The sequence below is a fragment of the Grammomys surdaster genome, unplaced genomic scaffold (genome assembly GCF_004785775.1).
Source record: "Grammomys surdaster isolate TR1022 unplaced genomic scaffold, NIH_TR_1.0 1136, whole genome shotgun sequence".
NCBI lineage: Eukaryota > Metazoa > Chordata > Mammalia > Rodentia > Muridae > Grammomys > Grammomys surdaster.
Genome location: NW_021605555.1, coordinates 701,987 through 715,934, shown reverse-complemented (window position 1 = coordinate 715,934; position 13,948 = coordinate 701,987). Strand labels below are relative to the sequence as shown.

Genomic DNA, 13,948 nt, shown 5'->3' with positions numbered 1-13,948 from the left:
TATGATTTCTTGGACTGAATCTGCCATTCAGATCTTTGTTGGAGTCACGTAAGTGCTCTGCTGCTCCAAGAAGCCAGCCCTCATCACTGACTTGCAGCTGGACACAGCCTGGGCTCTGGGATGTTTCCTTGGATCTACCATCAGCTGTGTAGCATCAACAAAGTCCTGTTCCATTTCAGAGGGTCACTGTCAGCCAGCTCTTGAGTAAGGGTGTGTTGCTCCCACCTGCCAGAGGAGTTGCGGTCACCATAGTAATGGCCTTATTCTTGTGACACAAATGGCAGTGTGGACTCCTCAGTGTGACACTCTGAATACAGATATTGGAGGCAAGTGGATGATTCAGTACCCCGACCACACACTGCAGCACTTGTCTGTTAAGATTCTCAGGAGAATGGCAGAACCATGTTTCCACAGTCACAACTGTGAGACCAAACAGGAGTCCTGAGACACTGGTAGGCTTCTGTTTATATGAGAATGGTAGCGTGGGAAGCTCACAGTGGCCTCTCTGCCTTAGTCATCAGGACACACTGAGAATTAAGGTCAGCTTTATCTTCTCCTTTGTATTTTGCCAGAAAAATATTAATTATGAAAGATATGTCACGTCTCCTTCCTTGCCCTGAGGGACTTTACTTTAGGATAAAGTGACCAGTGAAGATTTACAGATCTGGAGGAAAAAAATTAAAAGAAAATATCATTTTTAAATGTTACTATAATTTGTTCTTTTTAAAAAAGATTTATTTATTTTATGTATACATGTACACTGCAAATGTCTTCAGACACTCCAAAAGAGGGCATTGGTTCCCATTACAGATAGTTGTGAATTACCATATGGTTGCTGGGAATTGAACTCAGGACCTCTGGAAGAGCAGTCAGTGTTTTTAACTGCTGAGTCATCTCTCTAGCCAAAAAAATGTAATTTTTAACTTAAAATGTTTTCCTTTTGTTCCTTTTGTTCTTTAATTTTTCTTTATGAGACTATGACACAATTATATCATTTTCCTACTCCCTGTCCCTCTGATCTCTCCAATTTACTCATCCTTGCTCTCCTTCAAATTCATGGCCTCTATCTATTGTTTAGTAATACATACATGCATACACACACACACACACGCACACACACGCACACAACTAAATACATAGGTACAACCTGTTTGGTCTGTATAGTGTTATTTTTATGTATACTTTCAGGACTGACCATATGGTATTGGATAACCAGTTGGTGTTCTCTTCCCCAGGAAAGACTATTTCTCCCACTCTCAGCCTTCCTTAAGTCACCTATAGTTCTTTGTGTATGACTGAGGCCTCATGGCCTTTATATGTCCATGTTAATATGTTTATTGTTGTTGTCTTTGTTCAGCTCATGTTTATGCAGCTATGTTGGTAACATTTTAAAGGTATAATTCTTACATTAGTAGGAGACATAAATAAAACTCCCAACTCTGTGGCTCTTACAGTCTTTCTTCCTCCTTTTCTTCCTCTTCTTCTTCCTCTTCCTCCTCCTCCTCCTCTACCACCACCACCTACCACCACCCACCACTACTATAACCTCCATACTTCTGCAGTGGAATCCTGAGACTTAGTTGTGGGAGATACTTTGTACATGTAGCCTTTGTACTTGTGACTGGGCTTTACAACTCAACATTTTGATTGGTTGCTATTTTCTATATTGTCTCTGTTGCAAAGAAGCGGATCCTTGATGAGGGGTAAGGACTACATTTATTGGTAGGTATAAGGAATAAGATTTAGGCCTTTCCTTCCACCCTGTACCTGGTCCTTTTGTCTGGGGCAGACACCGAGCTGGTGTGCTCCTGTGGAGACACCTTATCCTGAGCCATCCTAGAGGAGAGCAACGGGAGCTTAGGATCACAGGAACACAGAGACATCTGGACTCTGAGGAGTTCTGACACAAGCAAGATAACTGGAAATACAGACTCCTGTCAGACACAGTGAGCACAGGTAACACTAGAGTTAACCAGATGGTGAAAGACAAGCACAAGCACACAAGCAACAGAAACCAAAGTTACTTGGCATCATCAGAACCCAGTTCTCCCACCATAGCAAGCCCTGGACATGCCATCACACAGGAAAAGCAGGATTCAGAATTAAAATCACTTCTCATGATGATGATAGAGGATTTTAAGAAGGACATAAATATCTCCCTTAAAGAAGTACAGGAGAACACAGGTAAACAGGTAGAAGCCCTTAAAGAGGAAACACAAATATCCCTTAAAGAATTGCAAGAAAACACAACCAAACAGGTGAAGGAATTGAACAAAACCATCCATGATCTAAAATTGGAAATAGAAACAATAAAGAAATCTCAAAGGGAGACTACCCTGGAGATAGAAAACGTAGGAAAGAGATCAGGAGTCATAGACGCAAACATCACCAACAGAATACAAGAGATAGAAGAGAGAATCTCATGTGCAGAAGATACCATGGAAAATATTGACACAACTGTCAAAGAAAACGCAAAATGCAAAAAGCTCCTAACCCAAAACATCCAGGAAATCCAGGACACAATGAGAAGACCAAACCTAAGGATAATAGGTATAGATGAGAGTAAAGATTCCCAACTAAAGGACCAGTAAATATCTTCAACAAAATTATAGAGGAAAACTTCCCTAACCTAAAGAACGAGATGCTCATAAGAATACAAGAAGCCTACAGAACACCAAACACCTCAGTGCACCTCAGTGACAAAGACAGACACTACTTCAGAGTAAAAGGCTGGAAAACAATTTTCCAAGCAAATGGTCCCAAGAAGCAAGCTGGAGTAGCCATTCTAATATCAAATAAGAATCAACTTTCAACCAAAATTAATCAAAAAAGATAAGGAAGGACACTTCGTACTCATCAAAGAAAAAATCTGCCAAGATGAACTCTCAATTCTGAACATCTATGCTCCAAATGCAAGGGTACCCACATTCATAAAAGAAACCTTACTAAAGCTCAAAGCACACATTGCACCTCACACAATAATACTGGGGGATTTTAACACCCCACTCTCAGCAATGGACAGATCATGGAAACAAACTAAACAAAGACACATTGAAATTAACAGAAGGTATGAACCAAATGGATTTAACAGATATCTATAGAACATTTCATCCTAAAACAAAAGAATATACCTTTTTTTCAGCACCTCATGGTACCTTCTCCAAAATAGACCATATAACTGTTCACAAAACAGGCCTCAACAGATACAAAAAGATTGAAATAATCCATTGCATCCTATCATATCACCACAGACTAAGGCTGGTCTTTAATAATGGCAAAACCAATAGAAAATCCACATGCATGTGGAAACTGAACAACACTCTACTCAATGATGACTTGGTCAAGGAAGAAATAAAGAAAGAAATTAAAGACCTTTTAGAATTTAATGAAAATGAGAAAACATCGTACCAAAACTTGTGGGACTCCATGAAAGCAGTGCTAAGAGGAAAACTCATAGCTCTAAGTGCCTACAAAAAGAAATTGGAGAGAGCATACATTAACAACTTGGCAGCATACCTGAAAGCTCTAGAACAAAAAGAAGCAAATACACTCAAGAGGAGTAGACGTCAGGAAATAGTCAAACTCAGGGCTGAAATCAACCAAGTAGAAACAGAAAGAACTAAGCAAAATATCAACAGAACCAGGAGTTGGTTCTTTGAGAAAATCAACAAGATTGATAGACAGATTAACCAGAGAGCACAGAGACAGTAACCAAATTAATAGAATCAGAACTGAAAAGGGAGACATACCAACAGAAAGTGAGAAAATTCAAAAAATCATCAGATCCTACTACAAAGGCCTATACTCAAAAAAACTGGAAAACCTGGATGAAATGGACAAGTTTCTAGACAGATACCAGGTACCAAAGTTAAATCAGGAGCAAATTAACCATCTAAACAGTCCCATAACCCCTAAAGAAATGGCAGCAGTCATTACCAGTCTCCCCACCAAAAAAAGCCCAGGACCAGATGGGCTTTTTCTATTCTATTGTTTATTCTAGTGCAGAATTCTATCAGTCCTTCAAGGAAGACCTAATACCAAGTCTCTTCAAACTATTCCACAAAATAGAAACAGAAGGAACACTACCCAATTTGTTCTATGAACCTTAATCACATTCATACCTAAACCTCACAAAGACCCAACAAAGAAAGAGAACTTCAGACCAATCTCCCTTATAAATATTGATGCAAAAATACTCAATAAAATTCTAGCAAACCGAATCATCCATCATGATCAAGTGGGCTTTATCCCAGGAATGCAGGGATGGCTCAATATTCGGAAATCCATCAATGTAATCCACTATATAAACAAAATCAAAGAAAAAACCCACATGATCATATCACTAGATGCTGAGAAAGCATTTGACAAAATTCAGCATCCCTTCATGGTAAAAGTCTTGGAAAGATCAGGAATTCAAGGCACATACCTAAACATAGTAAAAGGAATATACAGCAAACCAGTAGCCAACATCAAGCTAAATGGAGAGAAACTTGAAGCAATCCCACTAAGATCAGGGACTAGATAAGGCTGCCCATTCTCTCCCTACCTATTCAATATAGTACTGGAAGTCCTAGCCAGAGCAATTAGACAATACAAGGAAATCAAAGGGATACAAACAGGAAAGGAAGTCAAAATATCAGTATTTGCAGATGATATGATAGTATACTTAAGTGACCCCAGAACTTCAACCAGAGAACTCCTAAATGTGATAAGCAACTTTAGCAAAGTGATGGGTTATAAAATCAACTCAAACAAATCAGTAGCCTTCCTCTATGTGAAAGGTAAACAGTCTGAAAAAGAAATTATGGAAATGACACCCTTCACAATAATCACAAATAATATAAAATACATTGGCGTGAATCTAATCAAGCAAGTGAAAGACGTGTATGACAAGAACTTCAGGTCTCTGAAGAAAGAAATTGAAGATCTCAGAAGATGGAAAGATCTCCCATGCTCATGGATTGGCAGGATGATTAGTATAGTAAAAATGGTCATCTTGCCAAAAGCAATCTATAGATTCAATGCAATCCCCATTAAAATACCAACACAGTTCTTCAGAGTTAGAAAGAGAACTTCTCAAATTTATTTGGAATAACAAAAACCCAGGATAGTGAAAACTATTCTCAACAATAAAAGAACTTCTGGAGGAATCACCATCCCTGGCCTCAAGCTGTACTACAGAGCACTAGTGATAAAAACTTCATAGTATTGGCACAGAGATAGGCAGTAAGATCAGTGGAATAGAATTGAAGACCCAGAAATGAACCCACACACCTATGGTCATTTGATCTTTGACAAAGGAGCTAAAACCATCCAGTGGAAAAAGGACAGCATTTTCAACAAATGGTGCTGGTTCAACTGGAGGACAACATGTAGAAGAATGTAAATTGATCCATTCTTATCTCCTTGTACAAAGCTGAAGTCCAAGTGGATCAAGGACCTCCACCTAAAACCAGATACACTGAAACTAATAGAAGAGAAGGTGGGGAAGAGCCTCGAATACTTAGGCATAGAGGAAAAGTTCCTGAACAGAACACCAATGGCTTATGCTCTAAGATCAAGAATTGACAAATGAGACTTCATAAAATTGCAAAGTTTTTGTAAGGCAAAGGAAACTGTCAATAAAACAATAGGGCAACCAAAAAGATTGGGAAAATATCTTTACCAATCCCACATCCGATAGAGGACTAATATCCAATATATGCAAATAACTCAAGAAATTAGGCTCTCGACAACCAAATAACCCTATTTAAAAATGGGGTATAGAACTAAACAAAGAATTCTCAACTGAGGAAACTCGAATGGCCAAGAAGCACCTAAAGAAATGTTCAGCATTCTTAGTAATCAGGGAAATGCAAATCAAAACAACCCTGAGATTCCATCTCACACCAGTCAGAATGGCTAAGATCAAAAACTCAGGTGATAGTAGATGCTGGCGAGGATGTGGAGAAAGAGGAACAGTCCTCCATTGTTGGTGGGATTGCAAGATGATGCAACCACTCTGGAAAACAGTCTGGCAGTTCCTCAGAAAATTGGAATATCATTATCTGAGGACCCAGCTATACCACTCCTGGGCATATACCCAGAAGATGCTCTAACATATAACAAGGACATATGCTCCACTATGTTCATAGCAGCTTTATTTATAATATCCAGAAGCTGGAAAGAACCCAGATGTCCTTCAACTGAGGAATGGATACAAAAAATATGGTACATTTACACAATGGAGTATTACTCAGCTATTAAAAACAATGAATTCGAGAAATTCTTAGGTAAATGGATGAAACTAGAAAATATCATCTTGAGTGAGCTAACCCAATCACAAAAGAATACACATGGTATTCAGTCACTAATTATTGGATTTTATCCCACAAGCTTGAAATACCCAAGATTCAACTCACAGACCACATAAAGCTCATGAAGAATGAAGACCAAGTGTGGGTGCTTTGGTCCTTCTTAGAAGAAGTAACAAAATACTTAAGGGAGCAAATATGGAGACAAAGTGTAGGACAGAAACTGAAGGAGGGGCCGTCTGCAGACCATTCCACCTGGGTATCCATTGAATGTGCAGTCACCAAAGGTAGATGCTGATGTGGATGTCAGGAAGTGCATGGTGACAGGAGCCTGACATGGCTGTCTCCTTAGAGGTCTGCAAGAGTTTGACATATTCAGAGGCAGATGCTCACAGGTAACCATTGAACTGATCATGGGGTTCCCAATGGAGGAGTTAGAGTGAAGACTGAAGAAGTTGAAAGGGTTTGTGACCCCATGAGGAGAGCAACAATATCAACCAACCAGAGCCCCCAGGGTCTAAACCACCAGCCTGGGAGCACTTAGGGAGGGACCCATGGCGCCAGCTATGTATGCAAGGGAGGATGGTCCTGTCAGGTATAGGTGGGAGAGGAGATACTTGGTCCCATGAAGGCTGGACGCCGTGAGAGGGGGAATTCGAGGGTGGGTTGGTGGGAGTGGGGGAGTAGGTGGGGGCACATCTTCATAGAAGCAGGACGAGGGGTGATGGGATAGGGGGTTCCTGGGCCGGAGGGGAGGGGGAATGGGGTAAGAGAAGAACATCTGAAATGTAAATAAAATATCCAATAAAAAAATATTTAGTAGGTAGTGAGGGATTATGCTAGTTTAGTAAAATGAAAGTCATAGGTTCTCCAAGAGCCATGAATTCAATAGGCTGTGGTAGTTTCCAGTACAAGGCATAGGTTTTCTTTTGTTGAGCAAATCTTCTGTTGGCCACTGCCAAGGTATGCACACAACTACTGCATCCTTAGAGTTATCATGCCATGCTGGCCATTGTTGTGGTTCATAGTTACATATCTGGGTGGGACTGTTGGCTGCTTCTCTCCTTTCGAAACTTGCATTGACCCCCTCTGGTATCATCAGAATTAGTCCTTAGGGAAGAGGCTTTCAGGTCATTTCTAGATTAGGGACTTCTAGGTCTTCTATCTGAAATACATGCTATCTTATCCCCTGGCACAACCTAGGGTAATAGCAATAACCTGTAATGTTTGGTGAATATTAGACAATGTTTGCCAACATCTCAAAGAGGGCTTATTATGCCTGGTGTTGTGTTTTGTTAGATGACCTTTGGATCTTGGAGAGATCATTTTCAGCCCAGATGGGAAATTTTCATTTAGAATATTGACTTATATGTACTGCAGAGCCATAGTAATAAAAAATAAACATGGAAATGGCACAAAGTGATCCGTGTAGACCAATGAAACATAATCAAAGACCAAATATGAAGTGTTTAGTATTTGACAAACATGCCGGAAACAAGGTGGATTAAACAAAGTATTTTCAGTAACTAATGTTGGGAAAACTGGATGTTCACATGAAGAATGAAACTTAATCTATTACCTTGCACAAAAATGAACTCCAAAAGGATCAAAGACATGAGAAATGTGAAACACTGGGCCTGTTAGAAGAACACACAGCCAGTGACCTACATGATACAAGAGTAGGAGAGAAAACCCTGAATAAGACTCCATTTGTCCAAGGATTAAGGCCAACCATTGGCAAGTAAAACTTCATAAAACTAAAAAGCTCTGCACAGCTAAAGAAAACAATCAACCTGTTGAAGATGAAGCCTACAGAATGGGGTCAAATCTTTCCTAGCTATACATCTGACAGAGCACTAATAATATCCACAATATATAAAGAACTCAAGGTTTTTTTTTTAAAAAAAAGAATGACCCATTCAAAAGAATGGGTCTGGGAGCTCTCAAAAGAAGAAAAAAATGGCTAAGAAATATCTAATTTTTCATCATCCCTAGTGGTTAAGGAAATGGAAATTAAAACAACTCAAATTTCATCTTACCCCAGTCAGAATGGCAAAGATCAACAAAATGACCAACACCAAATTCTGGACAGGATGTAGGGAGGAGGGAACCCTCATTCACTGCTGTTGAGATTACAAACTGGCTAACCCATTCTGGATATCAATATGGAGAACTCAAAAAGTGCTAAAAAAAAACCCTATTGTATATCACTATACAATATCAGCTATATCACTTCTTGGTATATGCCCAAAGAATGAGTCAGTCTACTCGACAGATAACTTGCTCAGCTATGTTCATTGTTCACAATAGCTAAGAAATGGAAACAACCTAAATTTTCTTCAGCCAGTGAATGGAAAATGATAATGTGCACCATGGAGTACTTTTCAGCTGTAAAGAGAAATGAAAGAATGAACTTTGTGTGTAAATACATGGAACTATAAAAGATCATACTAAGTGAAGTAACCTAGACCCAGAAAGACAAATGTTGCATATTTTGCTCATCTGAAGTTCTGAGCTTCACATGTTCAGATGTAAGTAAATATCCTGGAGTAACTTCAGAAATTAGGAAAGTAAAAGGGGGCCAGTGTCAGGGTGCATGGGTGGGGAGTGCAAAGGGAATAGAGAGGGATAGCAAGATATACGTGATTTGGTCAGAGAAATGGAAAGAAGGGCCTCTAACTAGGGAGCTAGGGGCATAAATGCAAAAGAAGGGTCAAATAGCATCCCTGAAAAGTCTTCAGGAATTTGTTACTATTGCTATTATTCGTGTACCTGTATTTTTAAAGTCCCCCCCCATGTGTAATTTTTGTTTGATTTGCTGCTGCAGACGCAGTGTCGGCTGGTTTTATATCAACTCTACACAAGTTGGACTCACTTGGGAAGAAGACGCCTCGATTGAGAAATGCCCCCCACCAGATTGGCCCATGGTGCATCTTCTTGATGGATGATTGGTGTTGGCAGGTTCAGATGACTGAGGGCAGCACCATATTTGGGCTGGTAGTCCTGGCTGCTATCATGAAACAAACTGAGTAAACCAGGAGCGTCAATCCAGTCAGCAGCACTCCATGTCCTCTGCATCAGCTCCTGCCTCCAGATTCCTGTCCCATCTTCCTCCAATAATGGACCATGAAGTGGAAGCAGAAGCAAAATAAAGCCTCTTCTCCCCAAGTTGCTTATGATCACGGTGTTTCACAACAATACAGACCCTAACTAGGACAGGCAGATATTGTTGACTCCTGTCAAAGGCTAAAAGAAATGGGTGAACCTTTTGCTTTAATTGATTAGGTAGGTACAAAAATGAGTTTATTTTTTTGCTTTGTTAAAATTTGCCAATTGGTATTAGAATAAAAAACATAATATATGCAGTTATGTTATACATAATCTTACCATGCATTTTTCTCCCATGCTACCATCCCTTTGGCCTGATGGCAGATCTAATCACCTGTACCAGCTCAGACCTCACCTTGCGGTGTACATCCTAAATTCAGATCCTCCTGTGAGCACCTGGAATCATGGAGCACTATGCTGTCCCTGAGCTTCTGATGACTCTGCAGGGCACACACACTGGAAGATCAAATATGGGGCTTTAAGGAGCCTCTCTACACACACCAAGAAGCAATGAAAATAGCCAGGGCTTCCTGAGACTGGAGACTCCCATCAGGGCACAGGAAGTGACGGCGGGTGAGAGCAGAAGCATCGGCAGCAGTCAGTGCTGTTCAAACAGAAACATGTGCACATGTTGCAGTCAGCTCAGTGAGCCTTTCTGCATTCTATTTAGCCATGCTCAATGCTGGACATGTGTGTGGTCTCTGATCATCATGTTCTCACAGGCAGAGAACACAGCACTGCTCCTGAAGTATGTTCAAGTTCCCACTAAAGACTTGGCCAATAGTAATACTGCCCTTTATTTGTTAGGTTTTCATTTTGTGTTTCCTGGTAGTTGATATTGGGCCTCCTCCTCAGAAACTGTTCACAGGACACTTTGTGTATGATGAGGAGACACGCCGTCTTGGGCGGCACCTGCTCCAGTCCAAACATTCTTGGCAGTGACAAACCGTTTTTGATCCATTGTAATCTGAGGTATAATATCCAGAAGTGCGCCTTGTAATTCAGTTTACTACCCCAACTCTGTATGCTCTACAGATGACGGTAAAATAATGTAGTGATTTAGAGTTGCAAGCTGTGAGAGTTTACTAGAGTTGGTAACAAAGGGGACAAAATCTTTCCTAAACACAGTGATGCTCACAGGCCTGCCCGCTCTCACTGTTCCCCTCCCAGCCTCTTTTCTACATATGTTAGTGAATCCTTCCTTGGGATTCAGATCACTCTCCAGGCTTTTGACAGAGCTGCTTCTGTATCTAAGGTGTATGTGTGTGTGTACGTGTCTACACAACCTTTACAGTGGGACCTCACTCAGATCCCCTTTGGGAGGTGGGAGATTTGGGTTATGCGTGGGATATTTTTCTTTTTTTTTCTTTTTTTTAAAAAAGGTGATCCAAGGCAATATTATAAAGCTTCCATAGGAGAGTGGCATGGAGAATGCTGTGTATTCCTTTGGCTTTCTCTCATTGTACTGATAACGTTGTATTGCCACCAGTTGGTGAGTTGCTTCTGAACTTGCATGGATGTGCTATCATCCTCTGTTCTTCTGATCACCAACAGCAAGTTTAGGCCGGCTTCACTTGGTCAACCAGCTGAGTATGGATAGATAAATCTTGACTAAAGGAACAGGGTATGAAAACCATTGCTGCTTCCACTGAGACTTGCAGAGTGGTAGCTTCTGGTCTGTTATCTAGACCACAGCCTTCTCACAGCCTATGGATTCTCCATTCTTTTCAGCTTCCTGCTGCTTGGGCTCAATGATGGCTTGCCTCCTCCTGACTCTGCCATGAATTTCTGTCTTCACACACATATGTGAGAACACACATGACAAGAAATCAGAGAACATGGTGAGTTTACACACACACACACACACACACGCACACGCACACGCACACGCACACGCACACGCACACGCACAAGCACACACGCAGATACCCACAGCATGTGTTAGGAGACCATGCTGGAGAGTTGACTCAGAGGTTAAGAGCACTGACTGCTCTTCCGGAGGTCATGAGTTCAATTCCCAGCAACCACATGGTGGCTCACAACCATCTATAATGAGATTTGGTGCCCTCTTCTGGCCTGCAGCTGCACAAGCAGGCAGAACACTGTATACTTAATAAATAAATAAATCTAAAAAAGAAAAGAAAGGACAAAAGAAAGAAAGGAAGAAAGAAAGGAGGGAGGGAAGGAGGGAGGGGGAGGGAGAGAGGGAGGGAAGAAGAAAGGAAGGAAGAGAGAGAGAGAGAGAGAGAGAGAGAAGAAAGATGTGTGGATGTGTGGCTATGAGGAGTCACTGTTGAGTCCCATGATCTTCAGATCAACACTTGGTCAGAAGTAGGATGGCCACATCATGAGCCACTATAGCTTGCCAAGCCTAGGAAGCAGCACTGCCCAGCTGAGGGTGGGGTCAAGCAACACAGGAATAAGATGACCCCTCTCTCATCAAGAGAAGCAGGATAGACGGTCAGGGAGCCATGACCTGCACCTTGCACATGACTCTGCCACTACTACATGGGGGTCAGAGTGCCCTGGCATGCTTACCATCCTTGGGACCTCTGTCTCCCCAATGATTCAAAGCACATGTAGCTTTAAGAATGTGGATTCCACATGTGCATGTATCTGCCAGACACTTAAATACTAAAACTCATGAAATCATAAATTCAGAGGGCATGAGGCTGGTTAATTCTTCCTTTTGTGTGGTGTCAGTGAACATTTCATAGTCTTATGCATATTTTAAAGTGTTGCTTTTTTAGGCATTTATCCCTTAGGTCCCAGAACTGGGACAAGGGTGTTCCTGACAGGAACTTTCACTCAAGACTTATTGTGGAAAGATGTGTGCCATGTGTGGGGATGGAATTTGTCCATGAAAACAGGGGTTCCAGAAATAACTGCCTCTGATGGACAGGTTAAAGGAGAAAGTTATTCCTCACCACCAAGATGTCATCATCATGTACATGCCAATAGCCATCCATGCTAGCCTAGCATTTGTAAAGTAGCGGACACATGGACACATCTGTGTTCCTTTCACTCCTCATTCTACCTGGGCCACTGTTCTCTCAGCTTCCACATGCCGCTCCAAGATGCCCTCTAGGTATTGTTGAACATAGGGAGGACCAGAGTCTTGGTAAGAGCTGTGGAAAGGGCTGGGTGTTAAGTAACCAGAGACCAGAGTGTGGTTTTTAAAGTGAATGAAGCTTAGCCGGTACTTCCTGTCAGGACAGGAGCTCAGAGGCCTCCCGTAGAAACTTCTGTGGTAGTAAGGGACAGGTCCAGATCCCACATTTTACTTTACTTTCCAGAAATGGTTTGTAAGTTAAAACTAAAAACAAACTCGCCCAGTTTCTATGGACATACTATGTTGAAAACAGCTAAGTGAATAGATATAGAGACCCTTGGATTCTAATATATGTCTTCGAAAACAACTGATAACTAGATTTAATTTACTTAAATGTAAATCTGACCTTCCTCCTATGTCACTGGTGAACACTCAAGTCTCTCCACCACTTGAAAATCCTCTGCAGCCTGTAGTCAGTCATTAAGATCAACTTTTTAAAGTTTGGAGGTGTGTTTATATTACATTCCTAAAGCAAAGCAGCTGGGGTAGGAGGATGGTTAGTGGTCCTGGGTTTTCCTGCTGCTTTTCAAACTCCAGAAAAGTCACTTGAGATGCCAGTGCCCTACAGGAAGGCAAGATGTTTCTGTCTTTTAAAAATAGATTATGGCAGGAAAATGCTTCCTAAATCAAGATATACCATGATTATTCTTTTAAATATATCACATTTAAATAAGCTAGGATTGGAAACTACAGATCATCAAAAGCCCAAGTCCTCAATAAAACACAGAACTAGAGAACGCAATATGAAGTCTGTTGCAGCTTGGCAAGTTGGCCTTTTACCATTTGATACAGTATTGAAGAGGAAAAGGAAGATGGTGGGAGATGCAGGAGGAACAAGCTAGAAATTACTTTATCCTGGCACACGATTCTTTGAAAGACGGGGAGCTGGTCAGTCCTGAGCAGAGCAGGGCAGGGCTTCACTGCTTTTCTCTTCATCTGAGCACATGGCTAGCAGTGAGCACACCCATGTTTCTCCTCAGCAGGGACAAACTATAAGATGTGACTAGGTTTTCAATAACTAAAGTTTCAGAGAAATTTGATATTCAGTTAACTGTGCCCATAATGCTAAATATATGAACAAAGAGGGGACTAACGTGGTTTCAGCCTATTCTCTGAAACTTATTAGTATGCAGAGGCTCCCCTATGCAATGTCCCAGAGCAGATTCATCGCACTGAAAAAGTTGCAAAGAGGATGCTAGGAGCCAGGGATGAAGAGGGACAGAGAGTGTGTGGTTGGGTAGGGAACCTGAAGTATGAAAGCAATAGCTGCATATTATACGTTCTTAAAGCCGCTAAACTGTGCACTTAAAGATTATATTTGTATTTTAAGCACAACAAAAATAGAAGAGACTATAGGAATGCCACAACTTTGAAGAACCTCAGTAAGTCCATGAAAGAAGCCAGATACCACACACAAAAGCCACATAAATAGCCT

The 13,948-nt window shown here is 41.1% G+C and overlaps 1 protein-coding gene across 1 annotated transcript in view; it reads left to right on the top strand.

Annotated features, from left to right (window-relative positions):
• Positions 1-9,459, top strand: part of Wdr27 (WD repeat domain 27) — a 118,969-nt gene extending 109,510 nt beyond the window's left edge. The window contains exon 25 of the mRNA XM_028783486.1: positions 9,121-9,459. The gene's annotated coding sequence lies outside the window, so the exon portion shown is untranslated. The remainder of the gene's footprint in view (positions 1-9,120) is intronic.
• The last annotated feature ends 4,489 nt before the right edge of the window (positions 9,460-13,948 follow it).